At 41.4% G+C, this 25807-nt stretch overlaps 1 protein-coding gene and 1 long non-coding RNA gene across 5 annotated transcripts in view; one reads left to right on the top strand and one right to left on the bottom strand.

The window, feature by feature from the left end:
• The window catches only part of tspan4a (tetraspanin 4a), a 245619-nt gene that overhangs the window by 151157 nt on the left and 68655 nt on the right, over positions 1-25807 (bottom strand). The window lies entirely within an intron of this gene.
• LOC126394839 (uncharacterized) overlaps positions 1-25807 on the top strand; it is a 212331-nt gene that overhangs the window by 122432 nt on the left and 64092 nt on the right. For both annotated transcript variants that reach the window (XR_007570398.1, XR_007570399.1), the window contains one exon: positions 13679-13816. This is a non-coding gene — a long non-coding RNA (uncharacterized LOC126394839). The remainder of the gene's footprint in view (positions 1-13678; positions 13817-25807) is intronic.

Here is a 25807-nt window from a genome sequence, read left to right as displayed (position 1 = left end):
ATCAGAGTCTAATTTGACTCAGGAACAGAAGTTTTCCTCAAAAATCCTCAGACCTGTGGAGCCAATGACAGACAACATGCCAGAAAAGTAATAATTTCAGCCCTGATAAATTAAAAACCCAGACTAAAGTGCAATAACACATATTTAGCTGAACTATTCTCAGTGTCATCAGTGCAGCTACATGAATGTCAAGGGGCCAATCAACCTCTAAAGAAATGGTGGGCCTTGTTTCCTAATTAAAGAGCCCCCTCCTGACTGCCCAATCACTCTGTCTGCTTCAGTAATTAACCAGATTAAACCTCTTTAGTCTCAAGTGAGTTTCACAGCTGCAAATCCACCCTGATTTCTCTACACGTTGCGGGTGATGTCTCAAGTGTCAGCCAATTTCACTTTTTTGATGCCATTATGACACAAAGTGCACAAAGTGAGATTTTCACTGCTTTATAGCACTAATGAGACCTCTGCGGGGGGGCTGCAGTACTGCTGATCGATGCTCAGATATTGCTTTTTCTCGCTTCCAACACCTCACTTTGGAACCTCCTGTACTTTTACTTTTGTGTGAAGAGCAGAAAGAGATGGGAGCCACAGGTGGAATAAAATCTCTGTGACAATAGAGATGTCAGAGAACAAAACTGGAGAGAAATGAAAGAATCAGTGATTTTCAATAAAAAGCATTTTGCAGATCTTCAACTTCTGGACAGCAGCTGCCACAAATGGAAAACACTCTTTCTTTATTCAGATTTCTTTTAAACATTTTTTTTCATTAACTTGCCAAATGTAGTCATAGCTAATTTACATTTTATACTACAGTCCCTCCTGTTGAAGATCTAGTGTGTAGGATTTAGTGGCATGAATCGATGAGGATGCAGAACTGAAACCTCTGCCGTGTGACAGCTCCATACATATATATAAAAAAACTGCTCATAGTAAGGGAACGAAAACACATCAGTTCTTATTTTTATAACCGAATGAAAACAGTTACTAATATTATATACAATTTCTGCCAATTGCTGCCCCAACTCCTACACACTGGACCTTTAAATTAAAAAATATAACCATTGCTTTTCTGATTTGACACTGCTATGGTTAAGACTTAGATGAGAGATTGAATATTGATACCACTCACATGTGTGTGCATTAAATATTAAGCTTCAGCCAAGAGCTAGTTAGCTTAATGAAGCATACTGTCTGTGAACATGTAGAAACAGCTACAGAATCCACCTACCTGCACCTCTGAAGCTCACTGCTTGTCTTGTTTGCTCTACCTACAGTGTTAAAATGACTATTTGACATTTGAAGGGTTATTTACTAGAAGAAGTCGAGGCCAGCTCAACTGTAGTTTGTGTCAGCTGTCAGTTTGAAGCTTCATGTCACCGACTTCCATTGAAACTGACTCATAGCCTGTTACTGTGTCGCTCATAGTGTGAACATAGCATTAGAAAGCTTTAGCGGTGCTTGATAGGAAGGGTTTTTTCCTGTTTACAGAGAGCCAGGCTACTGTTTCCTGTCATTTTTACTCTTTATCATAAGTTAAGCTAACCATCTACGTGCTATAGCTTTATATTCAGTAGACAGATACGAGAGCGGAACCGATCCTCTCATCCAGCTCTTGACAAGAAAGCAAATAAGCTTATCTGACAAAATTGCTAACTATTTCTTTTAAGGTCCAGTGTGTAGGATTTAGAAGCATCTATCGGCAGAAATGGAATTCATAACTACATTTTTATTTGTGCATAATCCCCTAAAAAACTAAGAATCACTGTGTTTTCGTTACCATAGAATGACCTGTTTAGATCTACATACAGAGCTGGTCCTCCTCTATGGAGTCGGCCATGTTGTTTCTACAGTAGCCCAGAATGGACAAACCAAACACTGGATCTACATATGGATGGATATTGATGTTTTAGAGTTGGTTACAATTCTTCCTCCACAGGCTTGGCACATGGAAGGAGTTTCAGTTGGTTGCAATCTGCAACTTCACCACTAGATGTCACTAGTCCTATACAATAGACCTTTAAAGGTCTAGTGGTTCATTTCAACCTGTCTCCTGTCGTCCTAAATTTGTTTCAAGTGACTAGTGACATAAAAATAATAGTTAGCATGTTAGCCGTTAGCCTAGATACAGCCGGGGCGCATAGTAGCGTCAGACCTGTTAAAACGTAAGTGAACGGGCAACCTTCAAGTGCAAAGTTAGTCCACTAAACAAGCTTTTTTTCCACAAAGACCGCCTCATATCGTTAGGATAAATGTCAGAGAACATATAGAAAACGACATGTAAACGTGTTGTCTTACCTTACCGGTGTGCTGCCATGTTTGTTTACCATTTAGCTCTGCTTTCCAAAGCGCGGCCGAAATATCGCGAGAACAAGCAGCGATCTCATACCGTGCCTGAAATCTCGCGAGCTCTAGATAAAGCCCAGCTGGATACTACTCCAGGTGGAGGTGTCTCGTCCTCGGTCACATCCAGACCTTGAAAATAAGGCTGCAACCGGTCCCATTCCTTGCAACAGAGGCATTCCTCTTCTGTGGGCACTGGGGCACAGCATTCACAGGTACACCACCAATCTCCAGAGCTACGCAGCCTTGCAGCAGCCATTCCTCCTCTCTCGTCCTCTACCTGTTGCGCCTCTCTCTCTCTCCTCCTCCGTTCTTCAATTTCACGAAGCTCTTCGTCAGTGTATTCTGGCTCAAATAAATAAGGGCGGCCATCAAACTCTGCAAAATCAAATTCCTCCTCCACAAAGTCGAAGTCTGGCAAAAAGTCAGCCATTATTCTATAAATCTTTCATAAAATAAATGAATGAACTTTTCAGGCTACTGTCCGGTTCTGCCTTCCAGCTGTTGCTGCTTGTTCTCGCGAGATTTCAGGCACGGTATGAGATCGCTGCTTGTTCTCGCGATATTTCGGCCGCGCTTTGGAAAGCAGAGCTAGATGGTAAACAAACATGGCAGCACACCGGTAAGGTAAGACAACACGTTTACATGTCGTTTTCTATATGTTCTCTGACATTTATCCTAACGATATGAGGCGGTCTTTGTGGAAAAAAAGCTTGTTTAGTGGACTAACTTTGCACTTGAAGGTTGCCCGTTCACTTACGTTTTAACAGGTCTGACGCTACTATGTGCCCCGGCTGTATCTAGGCTAACGGCTAACATGCTAACTATTATTTTTATGTCACTAGTCACTTGAAACAAATTTAGGACGATAGGAGACAGGTTGAAATAAACCAAAATTTCCCTTTAAGGTTTGGTTAAATTCAGGGAAAGATCATGGGTTAGGTTAAAATAACTCTCCGGTTAATAATCAGTCAGTCTATTAGTGGCCTTGAAAGCATATTGTTCACAACCCTACAGCTTACATATTTTCAAGGCAGATTCAGTATATAAAAAGAAATCTACCTCCAACTCAACATAAAACAATCTGTTATTAATCTTTGGCATGTACAATTAAATCAGACATTACGTCCATGCAGAACTGTAACAGGCGAGATTTACTCACATAAAGTAGCAGTGGCTTTGACTTGACTCAAATTAGAAATCTTGTTATGTGGACAGCGTCTCATAATTACTGGTCAGCAAGAGATTGCTGAGAATTCACATGCACCAACATGTATCAGGGTGTCAGTGTGACGAGTGTGCACTACACGCATTAATTGGGTTCCCAGGCATATGGGGGTGAGAAAACAGATCTATAATTAAAGCTGGTGATCTCCGGCTGCTGTATTTATCAGTTAGCCACATGGGAGCCTAATCAACGTGACAGATGGTATACTAGCTAATGCACTGGTTTGTTTTTAACCTTTAGCGCAGTGTATCATTTGGAGAATATTAATGATATGAAGCAACATACAGTTTTTTACTTTTACTGGATTGCCCCTACTCAAGTATTGTACCTACTTAACGCAAGTATTTCCATTTAATACCACTTTATACTTCTGATCCTCTACATTTAGGGGATAATATTGTACTCTTTACTCCTCTACATTTATTTAACTGCTGTGGTAGTGTAACGTTATAGATTAAAGGCCTCTCATACCCTCACAGGTGGGTTCAGTAGATGATAAGATCTGCTTAGGCAGGAACATGGGCGGATTATAAGAGAATGGGCCCCCTGGGCACAGATATGCAAAAGGCCCCACCACCTCACCTACATAGGCACAAGACACACAGACTCTGCAGTGGTTTTGCTTCTTTTTTTTTTCTAAATCTTTGTAGTATGTCTGCATTATTTTGTGGTTCTGTGTCTCTTTGTGGCAATTTTGTGTCCTCTTTGATCATTTTGTGTCTTTTTGTAGTCATTTTGTGTCTGTTTGTAGTCATATTGTGTCTCCTGGTACTCATTTGGTGTCTGTTTGTAGTAATTTTGTATTTCTTTGTGGTCATTTTGTGTCTCTTTGTGGTCATTTTGCATCTTCTTGTAGTCATTTTGTGTCTCTTTGTAGTCATTTTCACTTTCTCTTTGTAATCATTTTGTGTCTCTTTGTGGTCATTTTCACTCTCTTTGTAATCATTTTGTGTCTCTTTGTGGTCATTTTGATTTTCCTTGTGGTCATTTTGTGTCTCTTTGTGGTCATTTTGTGTCTCTTTATAGTTATATTGTGTCTCCTTGTAGTTTCATGTTGTCTCCTTGTCGTCATTTTGTGTCTGTCTGCCCCCCCCCCCCTTGATGCTTTGGGTCCCTGGGTCTGTTCCCAGTAGGCCCATTCAGTAATCCATCTATGGGCTGGAGTTGTAAATTGCCCAGATTAAATTGAACACTCTGAAATGGACCCTTTGCATAGTGAGCACTTTTAGTTTTGATACTTAAAGTATATTTTGCTGCTAATACTTTTACTGAAGTAGAATTTTGAATGCAGAAGTTTTGCCTTTAACGGAGTACTATTACACTGTGGTATTATTACTTTTCCTTAGCCTAAGTAAAGGATCTGAGTACTTCCTCCACCACTAGTTTCACTCTTCACTTTTCTGTGTCAAAGGTAGAGAAACTAGATTAATACACAAAAACAATATCTTAGTTTGTAGTATGTCTTTTCTTCTTGGTGTTTGGGGTATAGAAAGTATGGAAGGCATGAAGAGAAATGTTAGTTCTGTTTGTCATAAGCCATTCATAACCAAAGATTTACAGTACTTTATCCTACACTGATGTTAATTCTGTTGGAGGTCAGTGAGACCCCAGAGAGGTTTAACTTCCCGTTAGGGCTCTTATGAACAAATTGTTATGAAACTCCATTAACAGAAATCCATTTAAACTCATTTGGGATTTAAGGAGTGTAGTGATGCGTAAAAAGTAAATCACAAATATAGAGCGTATGAAAATCCATTGTATTTAATTATGTTTTACTGCCACGCTCTCTGAGATGGAAATAATGTGACATTGGTTTTTGTCATATCATCAGTTCAGCATCATGTTTGTAAACAATTTTTATAAAATTAGTAAAAGTTAAGAATCAAGCTGGAAAAACAATGTTAAGGAATAGCTCACCCAAAATACAATATAAATTATAGATAGTACTCACCTCCCTAAGCTCTCTGCAGTCCCAGAAATAATTCAATATTGAATTACATTAAGGAGAGCAGATTGCCCATAAAATGAAAGCATATCAGTCCAAACAGACGACAATGGAAGACAGAAATATTCATAATATATATATTTTTTAAAAAGTGTCATGTACCCATTTGTGGGCTCAACAGAAGGGAAATTACTGTACGCATGCGTTCATCCTCCATCAATGTTCGCACTGATATGCTTTCTTTTTGTATGCGCTTCGCCAAGTATGTCACTGCTGCTGGTCGGGCTCATAAAATTCAGCAGTCTATGCTGTAGAAAAATACAAATACTTTTGAATTAGGTGCTACATGACCAAAGAAAACAGAGGAGAAGTCCTGTGGCATTTGCTTTTGCTCCAGAGGTAGAAAACTGACAACTAACAGAATGCTCTGCGCTGCACTGACCAATAAACGCTCCTGCTGGTGGGAGACGTAATGCAGGCTTCGCCAGTTTGGCCATGGGATGTAGATGAAAACAGAATACACTTTTTATTCATATGAAAGTTGCTCAGTGCTGCATGGAGCCAAAAAAGCTTGATTTCCATGGTATGAAATTACTCCGATTCTCCACTTCATAGGGCTCATAGAGTAGAGACATCCACCAATGGAGCGCCTTAAAATGATTGAATTGTGCTGCTCTTGTAGACTTTCAAAATAATATTGGACCAAATGGATCAAATCCTGGAAGTGCATCGAATCATTTTGCAGGGGTTGTGATGCTCATAAAATGCATTCTTTGAAATACAGATGTCTCTTTCCCAATGTTGTTTTTCTGGAAAGTTAATCTTGATCTTGAATGTAGGTCTATGAGACTTCAAAACCAGTAATGGCACCTTGGTTCATATTTGAGCAGCACCTGCTTATTTTATTGTTTGATCTGAGTATTTTTAGCCTCCATTTTTACAATACAGCAAACAGTATGGCACCCACTTCCTGTTCACAAATTCTCATGTTACAGCTAATCAGGGCACTAAGATTTGCTGGATGACGTAATGCAAGTTTGTCCGTTTTGAAAATGTGGCGGCCGACTGGTTACAAACAATCTCGTACTACAGTCATTAAGCTAAAATATGTTTCTAAAAACAATGGAGGCGAGAAATAGGCAATGCAGTAACAGAGTCTTGGGTTATATTTGATCAGCACTGCCTGTTTTTACAGGGTGATCTAAGTTTGGTCTGAATTTTAGATCTAGAAAGAGAGAAAGGAGCAGTTCAACCCTCTCTATGTACTTCTATACTCTTCGTGTCCGTGGTGTTGGACATACGAAAATGCAGAAGTTCAATCTATAGCTCAAGCAACAGCCATAGAGCCAGCATGTTTGGCATCATCCAGCGGAGTTGAGCTGGGAGATCTGGGCACTGGTAAAATGTAGAGAAGTCTACCAAAGGTCATTCATAAAAACTACTCACTCTGTTAGGATACAAAACTGGTTGAAAACTGGCAAAGTATTCCTTTAACTTTCTAGATAGCTTAGGGAGGTGAGTACTGGGCCCGGCGCCACAAGGTCTTAAGGAGGCTTAGCCCCCTTAGCTGCATTTTGCACCCTCTGTTTAATCTTTATGTATCTATAAAAGAATAGAAGAAACAACACAAGTAGGTTATTGGCCGAGGTACATGTAACAGCTCGGGCCCCGCTGTCCATAGTACCGAAACAGAGTGGATTACATCAATGGAGAGAGATACAGAGAGTGAGAGCTGCAAGCTGCAAGCAGCTGTGTGTTCGTGCCTCCCCCCTGCTGATTTTAAGAATTGTTCTTAAGCTCAAAAAAATACTTAGCGCTCTGCTGGTGCTACGTTCTTAAGTGAGTGATTAATACATGTATTCTTTGATTTTGAAACAATAGCCTTTTGTTCATATAATTAGGCCTTTCTGAGGCGTTTGCATGCTTCAATCAGTGAGTTTTATTATATGAAAAAAAAGCCCCCTCACAATTTTTAATCAGCCCCTCATACAATTTATACTGAGTTTGGATGAACTATACGTTTTAAAGATGTTTTTATGAGCTGTTGAATGGACGCACAGTCTCCAGAACCCCAAACAGAAGTTTAAAGTTAAATATCTTTGGGTTTTGGGGGCTCTTGGTTCAACATGATTACTTTCAAAATGAAAATGAAAACATTTAATTAAATTTCATCATGATTTAACACTAAAGCAAACAAAGTGAAGGTCGAGGTTTCAGTCCCTCATCACACTCTTTTGCTGCCTGAGTCATAAGACGTCCTGTGGTCTGTTGCTTCAAAGTATCTGCAGGAAATGTACAGATAGAACCAAACCACTGGGAACACAGATGGCAGTATTGGATGAAACTGCACAACCAGCTGCAAAGAACATTTCGCTTTGTCATCACAGCCTCTGCTCGTGTTATTTCTATAACTGGGAAATTGGGAAAATAAGGCCACTGGTGGATTCTCATGTTTTAGCCCTGGCAGCACACAGCCTTTTAGATAAACATGGCCTGTATCCTTTTGGAAAGATGCATATTTCATGAGGACATTTGGATTTGGGCTCCATGTTTATCTTGTCAACACTTAACAAAGCTGTCTTAAAGGCTGCTGCGCCCCGCGGTATCACTTCACACCCCATTGTGTGCCCACGCCACGCCTGCCCTAAAGACTCGGACTTGTCTCAATAAAAGGCAACAGAGGGTTTAATAAGAATGGATGTCCTTCATTTTTTGTTAAAAGATGGAGGGAATGGCCTTTGATCAGTACAAGGCTCCACCGAGGATTTCATTGTGGCAGCTACAAAGGAGGACAGGGCAGGGGTGCCTCTTGGAAATATTCAGGCAGAACTCTGCTTTGTGGAGAGATTGATTGGACGAGTGTTCGCCTCCTTAGAGAGCCAATTTCTCTATCTCGCCTGAGCGTATTATTGTGTCTAAGGCAGAGTCCCACTGCCTTTTTGCCAGGCCAGACATGAGTGCGTGGGAACGATGAGGTTGACGATAACTCAGATACCTTGGGAGGACACTTGAATACTAAGTCATCAGTATGTGTCAGGTGCAGCAAGGTCGAGCCGAATCCTCTGGCTTGTTTCCATCATGGTGTGGAGAGACAGATGGCACAAACATGATAAATGTGACAACAATATTGAGCAGCTTACAATGTAGTCAAGCCTATTACGGACTTCAGTAAATTATTAGGTAGAAAGGAGGTCAGAAAAGGGGAGGTAATGCATTTTTCCTCCTTTTTTTTGTTCAAGGGATAAACACATATTTGAGCCTTTCATTGTGAGATTAATAAAAAAGTACTTCAATCCTGCCACTGTTTTGGGGCTTATTTTTTACCATCAGTGAGCTAATGGGACCAGTATGTCAATTATAAACATAAAATAAAGGTATTAGTGATAGAACGCAGCCTGCAATTTAAAGCCTAATTTGGTTATATGAGCAAGATACTAATTAAATACTACTTATATAAAGGTGTAGTGGAAGAAAACAGGACTATGGAGATCAAGGGAATAACAATTAGGCATTTTAGAGCAAAGAAGAAAAACACAATACTTATACTGGATACCTGCGGGGTACAGGACTGGGAGTTTGGGAGAAATGGTGTTAACAACAAGGTTATTCTGCAGAACTTATAAAATAATTATGGTATATTTCACAGTTACAATATGCTACCAAATCTGTAGAGTTACAACAAAGTAAAGTCTCTAAAAACTCAGACAGATTAAATACTGAAGAATGTATAATATTGGTACCTGATTCACACAACAAACTTACACTGTAACCTTCAAGCTGTATTACTACGTAACTGTATTATTATTTAAGTGTTACCATTACATGTTATCTCTACCACCTGTATAGAAAGATGAGCTGTGTTAAAACTCAGGTTTAGCCTTTTATTTAGTGTATATTTATTCTAAAATAGAGAGTAGCTGAAAGATGTATAATTTTGTCGGGTTTCCCATAAATTTGGAAATAGCTATTTATGCTATGGTTAAAAAAAGATCTCTCCCCTCCCTGTCCTAAGCCCCTTCCACTAGACGACCACAGGCATGTGCACACGCTTTATACAGTAACGCAGTGTTTCCCATATAGTGATTTATTTCTTTTTATTTCATAGTAGTGTTGTCCGCAGCACATTCTCTAAGACCCTCCGTGCTTGCTCCCTCTCCCTTTGTCTATCAGATCACGAATGAGACAAGAATTAGCGAGACAGCCAGTCTCTCCGCCTCTCTTCCCGCCACTGTGACTGCAGCCCCAGGAGGAGAGCGGGCAGCAGCTCTGAACCTTTTGTCGGCAGCTGTAGCGGCCTGAATTGGTCCAGTGCAAATCCCCCAGTGCCGTGTGTCACAGCGGGCTGGTGGCTAATGGCTGGTCTAAACTGTGTAACAGCAGTAACAGAAAGTTTGCTGATCTGGCAGGGAGTCTGGGCTGTCTGGTCTCCTGGAGCTGGGGGTCTGTAGCGGAGGGGAGTGAGGTGGAGGACACACTGTGATTTGAGGCTCTGGCTAATGTTAGCTACTTAAACGTGAAGTTGAAGCCGCAGAAAAAAGCTAAACTATTAGCAAAATATTCTCTCCATCTCTGAAATGTTTCGCCAGTATTGACATGTTTTGTTTTGGTTATTGTCGCCCTCTCTTTTTGATCGGTCCATCTCCCTTTTTTGGGTTGCTTTGCAGTGTAGGCAGTTGTTGCCAAAGCCGAAAAAGCTGTTTTCTCTGCAGGGTTCTGCGCCATTGAATCAGGCTTTTCATTAAAGGGATGTGCGCCCATCTGCATTTGTAGAACAGCCAATAGGATTGCTCTCTCTCTGAAATGACCTGTGATTGGCCAAAGTCTTTAAGTGCAGAAGTCTTGTTTTCTCTGACCATTTAAATTACAGTATGCCAAAGGTTATAATGGGAATTTTGCCCAATGATCCCAAAATAAAACTGCCTACCCTAACTCCATGCATTCTTCCTCTTTGTCCAAACCTACATTACCAACACAAAACAATGCAACTTACTGCAGACAGTTCTATGAGAGATTTGTATTGGGTGTGTTTTGCTTATGTTAGCTCCTCAGTTTTCTTTTTCCATTTTCAGACTTGTAGTTTTCAGCACCAACCAGCGCTGACTCAAGTGACATCACTTGAAGCAGTTTATCAGATTTCATGCAGCTCCCTCTGGAGCCACTAAAGGCTTTTAACAACTTTTTTCACATAAGCAGTAGTACTCCTCGGCATAAATACATAAACAGACTTTGATGTGCAAAATTTGTGGGGTTTCCCTTTAATGTTGAAATGAGTTGTACCAACTCAGAACTATATTTTGAGATATTGGGGTGAGAGTCCAAAGAAAACATTATTAAGGCTGGGGATATTTTTCGCACAATCCCTCGTGGTCAAGCACTCATGGAAAGATAAATACAGAATTCATGAGGGAATCCACTGAAATATCAAGCTTAATAAATTATTTAGGTTTTTAATTCCATGTATTTTTAGCTCATTTTCCACGAAGAAGCACGTTTGGGTCATTAAAGCATCATCAAGGTGCTTTATGGCGCAGCCTGCCCGGGCTGTTAACAGGACATTTTTTTCCTTACCCCTTCACCACCTGCTGTTTCCCCACCTGTTCCTGCAACCTCCACATCTCTCCCCTGCTCCCTCACTCATCCCTCACTCATGCTCACCGACCACTCCCCCCAACACCCCTCCTCCATCAGCTCTTCTGGCTCTGCACCACTCCACCTGCATTCAGCACAGGTCCCAAGGTGCACAGGCATCCTTTGGTTTGTACATCCATGCTGTGCGGACTCTCTGCTGCTGCACCACACTGCGGTCGTTTTTTTCCCATACTGCTACAACCGAACCTCAATTACACGAACAAGGGCAGTTAAGACAATCCCACCCTCCCTACCCCTACAGCCCCCCCTTGCCTCCATCCATTCTCTCCATCTGTCTTTCTCTCCCTCTCTAACTCTCGGTGGTAGTTAGCGTACTTCCACTTCTCTCCATCTCTCAATGCCCGGTTCTTTTTCCTCGCACCACCATCTGGTCCTCTCATTGTCCAGATTCATTTTGCTTCTGTTTGGCTTCACTTTAATACAGATACACCCCCCCTACACCCCTCCTCCGCACCCAACTCGTCTCCCTTTCTTTCTCTCTGGGTGTCTCTCGCTCTCCCTCTGCCCAGCAGCATCCTTATTCTAAGCAGCGCTGCAGCAAAACTCTCCCGCCCTTCTCCGTTTCCCCTGTCGATAAGAAGATGGAATTTTTATCAGTGTTAATAAAAGCCTCTATTTTTATAGCCTGCTGAAAGAGCAGCGACTCACTTTTGCATCTTCTCACTGTTGTTAATGTGAGAGAGTGAATAATGTTTGTGCATGTTGTACCGAGGAGTCATGCGAGAGAATGCAAATATACAGTATGTGTGTTTGTGTGTGAATGGAGGTCTGAAAGGGCAAGGAGAGGAGGCGTGGATAGAGTCAGTGGAGTTGCCTTCTGCGAGTTAGATCTAAAATTTTGAGCCTTATCAAGTGCATTTTTGAAAGGTCCAGTGTGTAGGATTTAAGAGGATATATTGGCGGAAATGGAACATAATATGAGAAGTATGTTTTCTTAAGTTTATATTCACCTGAAAATAAGAATTGTGTTTTCGTTACCTTAAAATGAACCTTTTAAATCTACAGAGGGAGTGAATTCTTGTCCAGGGAGTCCACCATGTTGCCCCGTCATGTTTCTACAACACATTCTCCCTCCGAACTCGTCACATATCAACATTTGATCATGGACTTTCAATGTCCAGATACGATGTGAAACGTACCCTGGATGTGTTGGTTGTTGGCGTTCTGGGACACAAGTTCTGCCTGTTACATGCATTGTCTTCTTTCAAGATACACTTCCGTTTTCAAAGGAAATTTAACGTTTACATTCAGTCTCTTTCAAAATAAACACACTACGACGTTACAACACCGTGAATTGTTTTTTTCCTTCAACAACAAAAACACATGGTTTGGTTTACGAAAACAGCTTTATAATCTCACAGGACGCGAACACGGTCTTTGTTGGACCCATCCAGCAGCCCTACCGCCTGCCCCACGTCAACTTTCACCGCCTTATTTTCGTTCTTATCCCACCGCATTTCCCCCTGACGCTGCCAGGCCCTGTTAACCGATAACAACGTATCTTGCTGATGTCAAAGGACGGCTTTTTTCAAGTCACTGCCCAAGCACTGGATTTCGACAACTTTGGAGTTGGTTTCTACAGTAGCCCAGAATGGACAAACCAAACACTGGCTCTAGATAGGGCCATTCCATGGATGTATTAAGAGACCCGGATACAGCATTGAAGACGGGACCCCGTTCATGCTTGTTAAAGTTGCTCAGTGACGCATGAAGTCAAAGTGCTAAATTTCCATAATATGAAAGTACCCGGATCTTCTGCACTGTGGGACCCATAGAGCAGGCGCACTTCTGGCCGCTGAGTACGGCTGAGCGTAGCCAAGCGGTTAACTTCCACTGGCCAAGCGGCTGACGTCAAAATGATGTAATCTTGTGGCTCTTCTAGACTTTGCAAATGCTACCGGACAGAATGGATCAAATCCTGGTACGAAAACGAGACATTTCAGGGGGGGTTGTGATGCTTAATAAAGGGTATCCACTGATTTACAGACATCTATTTCCCAATAGTCTATGGGAAAAGGTCTTTTTGGGCCACAGGGCATCACATGACGGACCCTGGCAACAATGAAAATTGGCTTCAAGGCCCAGTGCACTTCCTGGGGGCTTGGACTCCACAAACATGTATGTAAAGGTGTGATAGTTCTGGTAACAGCCTGTCACAGGTTACACTGTGATGATTAGAGGAGAAATGGCAGAGCATAAAGGTCCAGGTGGAAAAAACAACCCCACGTCCGCCCCTATTTCAGAAACCCATTTAATTGTTTTGTTGTTGTTGCTGAACCTATTCCTCACTGTCTCCTTTAAGCCTTATTTATGTTAGGGCGTTCAACACTTCTGCTGAGTGGAAGCAGAATAGACCTCTGCAGATAATTCAGCTCCCAGTAAAAATCTCCTAAACAATGAACACTTAAGGAATCCTAACTGGGAGTTCACATGGGAGAAGTTTCAGATGGTTGTAATCTCTAATCTTCTCCTCTACATGCCACTAATCCCACACACTGATCCTTTGAATTGTTTGACAGGCTGGTGACATAAAGATGGCATGAGAACCAACAACATGAGCACCTGAAGTCTCACTCTTGGCCAGCTACACAAACCCCTCGCTGTGACTTGCAAAGAAAAGTGGAAAACATAAGGACAATCACCGTCATGTTTTAAAGGTAAGCCAGAATTTGTAGCATTGAAAAAAAGGAACAGGAATGAAAGCATTGAAACAAGTCTCAGCCACTTCATTGAAAAAAATCACACATTAAGCACTGTGAAAAGCAATTCGGAACACCTCAAGGTCTAAAATGCCTTCAGTGAAAGAGTTTCGTTTTGAAAGACTATCATTTATCCAAATTGAATCAATTCACACTCAACAGCTAGCCTTGTCAGGTCGCTACACCACGCAGCCGACTTTGACCAAGACCGAAAAAATGATGAATGCATGAAAATGGAAATGTATCACCTTTTCCCTGCAATCTGACTGTGATTTTGAAGGAGTGTGACGGTGGCAGGCAGGTGTTGGGCGTAATTACAAAGTGAACATTGTTGGCATAATCTAATTAAAGTGATGCATGCTCTTGGCGGAGGTGAAACTTGCTTCATAAAGCTGTCGTTGCAGGAGAAACTTATGGTTGTACATGTGTGATTAGCTGTGACGTACCAGATCACAGATTGCCATAGACTTCATTAAGTAAGTAGTGGGAAGGTTGTGTGAGTGTGTGTGTGTGTGTGTGTGTGAGAGAGAGAGAGAGAGAGAGAGAGAGAGAGAGAGAGAGTAGTTAGAAGAAGCATGTTTCTGATTTGATAAAGGTTTTCAGATGATGCGTGGGCGAGTGCTGTGTCAGTGCCAAACTTACTCTGTGTGAGGAAGGAGTTGGTTTACTCAGTTTACCGACAACGCTGACTCATTGCTAGAAATCACACCACCTCTACGTACAGATGACACTTTGTTGTCCTGCTCTATTTTCTACTATAAAGGTGATTTTCATGTTGTAAAATAGCATTTGTTTGGTGTCTTTAAGTGCAGTCAGGGGTTTGTGTGGAACTATTGATCGTTCCTTTGCTGGCAATGTGTATTTAAATGTGGATTTTACTCATCCAGGTCAGATTACGCGACACTGGGAGTATAATTCATGTATAACACCTTTTGTGGCTCCTGGAGGTGTTTTGTTAAGCCTGCGAAAACAACCCTCGCAATGTGATCAGAGGTTATTTTGGGCTTGGAAGCCAGAAATATGTGACAGAAAGCCTGTGGCAGAAAGATGTCGGCTCTGTCAGTTGGAGACAATTTAAAGAAATGGTGCTATTGGTTCAGGCTGCTCTCATTCACTGTTTGTACTTATACCTACAAAAAGTAATGCTGTAACTGAAATATAATTGGGGATGGGAATTGATAAGACTTTACTGATACCAATCCCATTATCAATTCTGCTTATTGGATCACTAATCTATCCATGCACATATTGATATCTGATCAGTTTTCTGTGAGGAAAAGAAGTAGGCCTTCACAGGTTTTCAGCATCAGCACAGCTGGTTTTTTATCTCTGAGTCTGAACACAGGGTAGAAACAGTAGAAAGCTGCATGTGACTCAGATGTGTAAAAGCTCCACCATTTAAGTGTTTTCACAGTCAAAGAAAAAACATGCTAAGCCTGCCTGCGTGGCGCTAATGTTATTATAACAGAGGATATTTACCCTCGCTAACGGACGTGCTGCTCGGCTATGAAGCAGCTGCACTCATGCATAGAGTGTCAGATACATGGCATTTTGTGAGTCTAAGCCCATGTTGCACAAAAAGATATTTCAGCATATTGCTGGTGTTTCCACATTTGCATGAAATTATCATTTTACAGACATTACAAGCAGCACTGTGAGGCCACGCTTTGGACCTTGTTGTTGCAAGTTTCCAGCAGCGTAGAGTTTGATATTGTTGTTTTGCAAAGTTTAGCTGTCAGAAAAACATGCCTCGGATAAGCTCGGAGGTCCAGATCCAGATTGATGGATTGTTACACCCCTAATTTTCAACCAGCCAGTTCTCAGTCTCTACTCGTCAAATACCATTGCTTTGTCAGCAATGTCGGCGTCAGACATCAATGCACAGAGGCACCTTTCGCAGCAGTATGATATGCACCAGGTGTGTCAGTTTTAGACGCAGTAGACAAGAAAGTCATTGTTGGGTGGGCGAGAATAGTGGTGGATTGGTCAAACAAACTCAGGACTTTCACCTAGAAGCCTGCTGTTCAGTTTCCGTGTAAATTTTAAGCCAAACCATCATGTTTTTTTCAAAACCTTACCACATGCTTTTGTTGCTTAAACCAAAGGAAATCAACCTATGTTGTGAGCCTATTTTAAAAAAAGACTGTAGACATTTAATAAGTGGAAACTGTACATTTTATTTTAAGAAAACACAATGCATGTAACAAGTGTAAATTGACACACCATACTTGAACGTCCAAAACAGACGTGTAGGTGGTGTTTAACAAGTTAGGATAAGAGCATGTTGATATAACCAACATAATTGTGAGCCAGGAGGCTGTAATCATGTGACCTATGCACTGGAGGCTGACTTACATCATATGACGGTAGTGAAAAAGAAAGTCACATCATGTAGTGTAACGAGAGACAAAAACACAAAACTTTGATCCAGGAGACAGGTGTTTGTGTCCAGTGTGAAACCAGAAATCAGTGTTGAGTTATTTTAACTTACGTAACGTCACCTCTGTCACCTCATCTCCTCACGTCGTCACATTATGATGCTCAAACATTATTCTTTTCCTAAACCAAACCTAACCAGTAGGGGCAGTAACCAGTAAGGTATCAGCATTGAACACATTAGTGACTTAAGGTCAGGATATTTTGGGCTCTGCTGCTTCAGCCCTATCTCCTATAAATTACATATTTGCACAACTAATATGTATTAGTCACTACCAACAGATATTGCACGGCAAACAAATCAAATCTGTCGCGGTCTGTTGGTTGCAGATTGCAACGAAGTGAAACTTTTCCGGTGTGTCAAGCATGTAACATAAATACCGTGGCCAATGTAAAAATGTGAATGGCCCCATCTAGAGTCAGTGTTGGCTTTGTCCATTCTGGGCTACTGTAGAAACAACATGGCGGACTACGGGGAAAACGACCCGCTCCAAATGTAGATATGAACGGCTGATTCTAAGGTAACAACAACACAATGATTCTTTTTTTCATTCATTATAAACTAATGAAAACATAATTATTAATATTATATTCCACTTCTGTTAATACATCCCTCTGAATATCCTACAAACTGGACCTTTAATTTATAGGACAAAGGGCTTTATCTCTTGTGAGTTCCCCAACTTTATGGCAGTGTGGCACTGAATCACTGAGCCGCTATTATTGTCAGTCATTATATGTTAAAATGTATTGTGTATTGCTGTGTACTGTACTGCATTACCTACCAACATCAGTTTCTTATACTGAATTATATGAAGCTTCTTTGATAAGAGGTGAAATGTCTTCTAAGACAAAACTAAGTCCAGTTGCGTTCGATTCAATCGCCTTGAAATCTGATTTTTATACTTTTAATTATATACTTTTATAAGTACTGCAGGACAGTGATGTGTAGTATTAGTGCACCGTTTATTGTGGGTGTCTACCATGTGCAGACTGTTGTCCATTTATCATTTTACTATGTATGTTTTTATAGTGAGTTACATTTTGTGCCAGTCCTACAAGCCAGTTCCCCTCTGGGATAATAAAGTCAATCAGTCAATGAAGTCATTTTGCACAGTCAAGCTAAGAACCTTACTTTCCGATGTGCCAAGCACAAGGTTGATTTTACAGGCAAATCTAAAAATATGCTTAAGACATTTACAATTTTTCTGTTTGATGGAATCATGCAGCTGTAAAAAATGCCATCCTGCAGTTCAATATTTCGTTTAATGTACGTTGCGTTTGATACAACTTGAATGAAGCAGCGGATCAGGTGAATACAGAATATACACTGTATGTCTCGCCGCCAAACAGTGTGGGTTTTGAAGCGTCTTACGGAGAAATTGAAAGGAAAAATCATTTTATTCTTTCTAAGCCTTCCTGTGCCCTTTTCTTCTTTTATTCCTCTTGAACCTATCTCTGCCAATTCTTATGCATTTTAAATGTTTTTATGTGAAGCACATTGTGTTTTCCTCATGCGTGAAATATACTATATAAAAGTTTGACTTGCCCTTCCCAATCTTACACTGAATAAGCCATACAACAAGAAATATTTCATGGCAGTAGAGCACAGCTCAGCTTCTCCACAGAGGTAATGGAGACCGTAGAGAGGAGGGAGAATATCAATAGAAAGAGAGAAAGAGAGACTACCAAGTGCGTGGGAACATCACAACCGCATATCAGAAACAAATTCTGTCTCTTCTCACATTGACATTACTTATACACGGCTGCTTGTTCTTAAGCATAAACGGCTTGTTACTTAAGATCTGTGCCCGCCCCCTCCATCCCCTTCCTGAAAATATCTCATTGAGAATCCTTCGAAATAATCACACGCGAGCGCTTTTGATTGTTCTTCAAAACAAGAGGAGATCCCAAGGTATCTTTTGCCTTTTCCCAGCATGCCCTGAGAGCCATCGATAATTAACACGGACTTTGTTTTTATTTGCATCACAGAACAAGAAGTTTTGTTCCTGCTCGGTCCCTTTAGCATCTCCTCTGCAGTCGCAGCAGGATGCGCTCGGCTCTGATCAGTGTCACTTGGCTGTTTATGCATTCCACTTGGGACTCCGCTGCACCCTAAACTAAAGCTCCTTTCATGACACCATGCTGTCAATTAGGTGTATCGAGCGGGTTTTTTCCTCCCTACGTCAGCTGAGTTGGTGGGGTGTGAGAGCTCGCTGCCTCCATCTGGTCTCCATCTGTAATGAGACAGACCGACAGAGGTCTCTTAACAGCCCACTGCTGTATACTAACACAGAAAACCTCTCCATATGCGCAGCTTAGATACGTCCTTGTCTATCACAACATCGTGCACAGTATCAATTTCCAGCCTGGTTCTGCCATGAAACCCCCCTACATGGTCAGCTGAGTAAAACAAAGTGGTGGGATTATACTGATGGGCAGCCGCTTGACTCTGGGTAAATCTCACTTAAATGGATGATTATTCAAATCAATGTATAGGCTGACGCTCATTCACCACGCCTGCCATGTGACATCCTAATCCTCTCATGGTGACCTAAAAAAGAAACGATCCACCTTTTACAGTAGGAGAGGAACCTATCACAACAGTGCAGCTCCATGCTGTTTTTACACTGTGCTGCACATCGCTTTGACACATTCAACCCTCAGGTGCCCTTTATGAATATTTTAGAATATCATAAAGGACTATCTGTCAACCGTGATTACTAAATAAAATAATTATTTATCTGAACAGGCTTACAGAGACCTTTTGAGGCACAGAAGGCAAGTATTTTCTTGTGCACCGGCTTTTCTCTGAAGAAATACAGTACTACATGTGTTTATATCTGTTTTAAGAAATGTCCTCTGTTACCAAGAGGAGATGAGGCCGTCAGTGCACACAGAGCAGCCTCACTGTAGTCATGCCAGACTGATGCAGTGGAGGAAAGAATTCACTGTCACAATACAGACAAAATAGTGAGTACATCCCTCACTAAGTACTTCCACTCAGTCCCCGGGCTAATCTGGGGAAGTGAGGAAGTGAGAGCTCTTCCTCGCGAGTAAATTGTAGCTGACAATGAGTCCCCTCTCAGATGGGTGATTCAGTGAATAAACACAAACATGTTTACTGTTATGAACCACATTATGCAGTGTTTGAATTACATTGTGGCTTTCGGGGGAGCCTATTTTTTTCAGGGGTGGGAGGGTATTGTACACATGCACAGGTGCACACATGTGCAAAAATATGCTTCCAATACATTTTAATTCATAAGGGGAATATTTAGACTGGGACAAAAAAAGTATATACTGGGCACAAAAATGCCAACGCACAGTAGACAGGCCATTGTTCCTGTCACTGTGTTTAACACCAGACTGAGACTGCATCCCATGAAAATAATAACCCAGTCGCCAGAAAAAATATATGTTACATTTGCTACATATTATGTCCCAGATACATTAAAACATCTCAACAACGCTGTGGTTAGCATTTGGTTAGGTTTAGGCACAAAAACCACTTGATTATGATGAGGAAAACATCATGTTTTGGCTTAAAATTCCTACTCGTGCTACTATCCCAGCTGGAAATGTTGTGATGTCTGAGTAAAAAACAACCTCTTTTCACGGCACTAACCCAGGTGGAAAAACTGCAACAGGGTGCTAAAAAAACACCCACGTTTAAGGGATAAATAACTGCAGGAAACACAGCGACAGCTCCCTAAAAAGCACCCACTTTTGGTGGCTGAAGAGCCACTGGTAAAAGAGCCCAAGGTGACTAAAAAGGATCCAGGATTGGGAGCGGAAAGCCAGTGGACCCTGGCCATATTTGCGGCTATCCCAGCAGGAAACGTGGCAGTGTCTCAGTAATAAACAACTGCTTTTTTATGGCACAAACCCTAACTGAAAAACGGCAACATGGTGCTAAAAAACCACCCACGTTTAAGGGCTAAAAACTGGAGAAAACACAGTGACAAGTCCCTAAAAACATCCACTTTTGGGGGCTGAAGAGCCACTGGAAAAAGAGCCCAAGGTCACTAAAAAGATTGAAATTTGGGCGTAGAAAGGCTCTGGAAAAAGAGTCAGGGGGTCCTAAAGCACACCCATGTTTTTGGCTATATAGCACCAAGAAACGCAGCAACAGGTCCCTAAAAAACACATGTTTGGGGGCTTAGAAGCCGCAGGAAAAACAACAATGGATTCCCAAAAACACTCAAGTTTGGTGCCAGTAAAGCTGCTGGAAACGCAGCAATTATTGGCTAAAAAACAACTGGTATTTTTTGTTGGTCTGGAACAGTGGTCAGCAGCTTGGCAGGTGACGACAAAGTCAGCTCATATATTAAGTCATCTTAAAAACATTGATATGATACATATGAAATGGGCAAGTGTAGACTCACAAGTCAGTCTTTAGACGCTTTGCTTAACTAAAGACCGATGACTTTCTCCCTGATTTTGTGTTTAGATGGGCGGATACAATTTCAGAGTTTAAAAAAACTCCCTACGTTGCAGAACCAACAGTAAATCCGCAGGGCGGTCCTTCGGTGGCTCGCTGAACTCTTCTGCTCGTAAACATAGTCCGACTAGAAACATGTGTAGCGGTACAAAATGGCTCAAGTTGCTGTAAGTCCTTCATTTCCACAATCTTGTAGACTGAGCACACAGAGTTCAATCTCTCGGCATCGGAGTTAAATCTCTCGGCATCCATTTTCAAGCTCTCTGTGTGTTTGTTTCCTTGCGGACGAGAAAAGGGGGAGCGCACATTTCCAGGAGGGCGTGTCCTTTTCAAAAATGCAAGAGGTGTTGCTTTGTTGCCGGCCGTTTTCTCCGGTGTGTTAAACACACTTTGGAAAGGAGTGTCCCCAGACTATCAGAAGGCGGAGATCTCTGATTGTCTGGTGGCGAGACTAGGGCAAGTGTAACATATTTGTGGTTTGCAGAAATGTACAATGCCAACATCCTCTTCTGGTGACTGGGCTGAAAATGGTGGATGGGTCCAACAACCACTGACCTTCACCCAGGAGACCAGTGCTCACTTCCCATAAGATTACAAATCCAAACCCTGTTCTTTTTTATAACTCAACCATATGCGAGTCTTGGCAAAATGTCAATTTACAGTGTTGTACCGACGTAGTGCGTTTAAGTTGAAGGAGACTGTATGCAAACTACATTTCCTGTAAAAAACGGAAATGAAATTCAAAAACAGACAATGCATATGACAGGCTGAAGTTAACACGGTGTCCCAGAACATCAACAGCCAACACACCCAGGGTACCTTGCACGTCATATGTGGATGTGGAAAATGCACGACCAAATGTGACGTGGTCAGAGTGAGAATGTGTTGTCAGGCCACATGGTCCTAACCTCAAACTTAATGCTCACAACACAGAACAAAGAACACATCAATAGTTTGTACTTTTATGTTGGCATGTATTCAAGTGTCTGAGGCAGAGACATTAGTTTGTGTGCCAGTTTAAACAAGCGATAATGACAGAAGGATAGGGAAGTTCATCAGGACAGTGTTTGAATTTCAGTAACCTATGTTGATGGAAATACATTTAAAAATAAGGTTTTTATGAAGGCATCTAGAAATGGACTGTGACGTGAGGTTGGCAGCCCACAAAGGGCGCAAGTCATGTCATCAGTGGCATCACTGTACATGCAACATTGTTCAACTCTTGAAAATCAGTCAGCAAACACAGCAAGGTAATGTAGGAGCATGCTGGGAAACATGCAGGAGAAAAACAACACAAGGCACGGCTGCCAAAACAGGCCCGAGATCAGCTTTGTATCGGGTTTATTAACTGAATGGGAGACAGTTACTGACATACTTTCTGCTATCAAGGGGCTTTCCTGGATGCCTTAGCATGAATTTTTTAAACAACATCGTAGGATGAAAACCCGCACAGCCTAGTATAGCCTGGCTGCATTTAAAGATGAAAACAAGAGCAGTTTCATCTGAAATCCCATGAACTCTGTTTCTCTGCTTTTATTTAATTTATAAAATAACCCACAGTGGTTAAAGGACAAACGTGTAATTGTCACAGTGTTATTGTGACTGAAACAGTCTAAAAACATGTTAGCACTAACAGTAGAAAATTGTGCCAACCCTGTCAAAACATTAGAAAATAAAACTGCTCACAGATCACTTATAAATATCACTGGTGAGAACAAATTAAGCCATGACTTCAAACTGACACATTTATGTGGCGGTTGCTTTTCATAACCATGAAAACATGAAGGAAATTGGATTTTAAAAAGCTAAAGAATGCTTCAAGTAGGTCAGTGTTATGGCAGTGCCAAAATCTGGTGTCTATAAAAGCTGAAAGCTGGAATCAAAGGGGTTTGAGTATTAAACTGGCAGCAGTGATAAAGTCAGAGCAGCCTCACTGAGGCACCACCTAAGCCTCTATCTCAGCCAATAAAAACCTTGGAGAGCTTTATTAAAGGAAACGTTCAACTAAATCTGGCGGAGGATAAACATCAGTGTATTTAGGATGTATTAAATTGTGAAGATTCAAATTCATTCAGTGCTTGCTACATATCCCAGTACCTACTGCACTAATATGACAGACGTGCCAGACCTGAAAAACAGCTGATGGTGTTAAGACACCAAATATATGTCATCATCTCTAAACATGATGCTGATGTTTAGATAACATCCCTAGCTGCTTCTTTTCCATTCAAGATTAAACTTCCTGAGACCTGAGCTGTTGTTTTGTATGCACTTTAAATTTCTCCGAGGTATATGGGATTAGTGGGACCTGATTAAAAAAAAACTAAGCATTGTCTTTGAACAGTGGTTAGGAGTTACTGTTTTAATCTTAAACTNTGTGGTGGTGTACAGAGCCAAAATGATGACAACTGTATCATTGTCCAAATAATTATGGACCTGACTGTATATGGGATTAGTGGGACCTGATTAATAAAAAACTAAGCATTGTCTTTGAACAGTGGTTAGGAGTTACTGTTTTAATCTTAAACTGTTCAAAACTGTTTGTGTCAATGCCTAAGGATGGCTCTGCAATACAAAAAATTGAGCATAGCGTTAGTTCACGCAGGACACGATGTCAAGCTCAGCTCACATCCCAGCTACATCAGCTGATCTCAAACAGCCAAATCGACTGATAGAGCAGCTGGTTGATGAAGGGAGTCAGCTGATAGATCACATGATTCCTTTCTATGCAACCAATTGGTGAATCTCATTCGGGGTGTCCTATTTAAACTGCTCTGGCCTGCCTACTGTTGCTGCTTCCTCTGCAAGCTGCTTTGTGACCCGCCTCCACCCCAGCTCCTCCTTTTCAAGCTTTGTCTGACTTATCAATGTCATTTCTGTTTGTCACTGATGCTGCTCTGTTCTGGTATCGGGGGGTCTATTCTGCTGGTCGAATTGAGGGGGGATGCCATCCCCTTTGTTAGAAAATTGACCAAAAAGCATCCCCCTTTTTAATCTAGAATCTGTGTGTGCAGGCATGGACAGGGGACATGTCCCCCCGCACTTCCCGTATCTGTGCCCTCCGTCCCCTGCCCTTTTTACAGCTGTTACCACCGTTCAATTCGTTTTTAACATGTGGTAAGGTGTTTTTCCAAGCTGTCTTTAAACGCACCATGAGTAGGCGGCGCCAGGCGGCATACACACGCTGTCATGTTGTGATCAGAATCAGTCGCACACAGACAGAAGTGTGCTGCTGGGCAGTGCTGCTGTGTCTTAACTATGTTCAGCAAACCAAACAAACCGTGTAAGTTGAGTAATGCTGTTGCATGTAGATAATGTTCGCTAAATGATGACTAATTAAAAGATGCCAATAATCAAACTTGAAATCAACGCTACATTGCATCCCCCTTGTTAAAAATTAACAATTGGACCACTGCCTCAGGCTTTCCACATAGATGCATGGAAGAGGCTGGAAGAGAGGAAAGGCAGAGAGGCCCCAGTACAGAGCCATACTGCAAATATAATACTGCAAATGGAAATAAAGCTTTCTTTGACTAAAGTATTCCTGCAATTGGCGGCAGTACAGTAGCTCAGTCCATAGGGACCTGGGTTGTGTGTATTTCGGGCCTGTGTGTGTATGTATATGACAACGGAGTGAAAAAATTGAATTTCCCCTTGGGAGTAATTGCTCTATATTACAAGCCAGGAATGTCCTTTTGGTCTGGAAGAACAGTCTGTCACACCTAACTGGCCTGTGTGAGATACTACAATACAATAGTAAAGTCCTGATGTCCTCAAACAAGTACGTCCCAATTAATAACATCTTAGCTTGTTACTATTGCTCAAATTTTCATACCATATGAAACTACAAACGTTATTGAGCATAAATAAACAAATTTCAACTGCAAAATTTGATCAGGTTTTGGACCATATCCACTTTTGTGTTGGAATTGGTTGCAAGCTGCCATCTTGTTTTTACATTAATTAGTGTATTGTGCTTTTGCTACCACTAGATGCCACATAAAAGTGTCGATGTACGAGGACAGCAGGTCTAAGTTAAGCAGCAAACTCAAAATGTAATGGCCTTATATGAGGATGCAGTTAAGGTTCAACATTTTATTGCCACATCAGCTGATCAGGGATTTGTGTCGGTGCACACGTCAACAACAATATCCACAATCACATAGTACACACAACAAGCAGTGTCCATGCACTGTAAACTCACTGCCACAATTACAATACAGTGACAGTTAATACACACAATAATACAATAGTGCAACCCTATGACTCATGCCCCAAAAGTGACAGGTTAAAGTGCATGTGCGTGTTTATACATCAGTGAAGCATTTAAGAGTCAGATTGCTTCAGGGTAAGAGTGAGATGTTCTTAAAACTGCATCATCTTTTACCCAAAGGGCAAAGACTCAATAGAGGGTTTGCAGGATGTGAAGAGTCTTTTAAAACTTTTAAGCCTTTCCAATTAATGCGGATGTACTGTTGTACAGAAATGCGGGGGAGTAAAAGCCAATTTATTTTGCTGTGCACGCAATTCTGTCTGTCAGTTTTTGCTTGTAGGCTGTAGAATTGCCAAAATTCAATTATTGAGAGGTGTGCACACTTTCTGTTACTGCTCTGTGGAGCTTAAAGGGAAATTTCGGTTTATTTCAACCTGTCTCCTATCGTCCTAAATTTGTTTCAAGTGACTAGTGACATAAAAATAATAGTTAGCATGTTAGCCATTAGCCTAGATACAGCTGTTAAAATGTAAGTGAACGGGCAACCTTCAAGTGCAAAGTTAGTCCACTAAACAAGCTTTTTTTCCACAAAGACTGCCTCATATTGTTAGGATAAATGTCAGAGAACATATAGAAAACGACATGTAAACGTGTTGTCTTACCTTACCGGTGTGCTGCCATGTTTGTTTACCATTTAACTCTGCTTTCCAAAGCGCGAGAACAAGCAGCGATCTCATACCGTGCCCGAAATCTCACGAGAACAAGCAGCAACATCTGGAAGGCAGAACCGGACAGTAGCCTGAAAAGTTCATTCATTTACTTTATGAAAGATTTATAGAATAATGGCTGACTTTTT

This window comes from Epinephelus moara, chromosome 1, assembly GCF_006386435.1.
Source record: "Epinephelus moara isolate mb chromosome 1, YSFRI_EMoa_1.0, whole genome shotgun sequence".
Classification (NCBI taxonomy): Eukaryota; Metazoa; Chordata; class Actinopteri; order Perciformes; family Serranidae; genus Epinephelus; species Epinephelus moara.
Note: the sequence above shows the minus strand (reverse complement) of the source record. Positions and strands in the feature narration are given on the sequence as shown.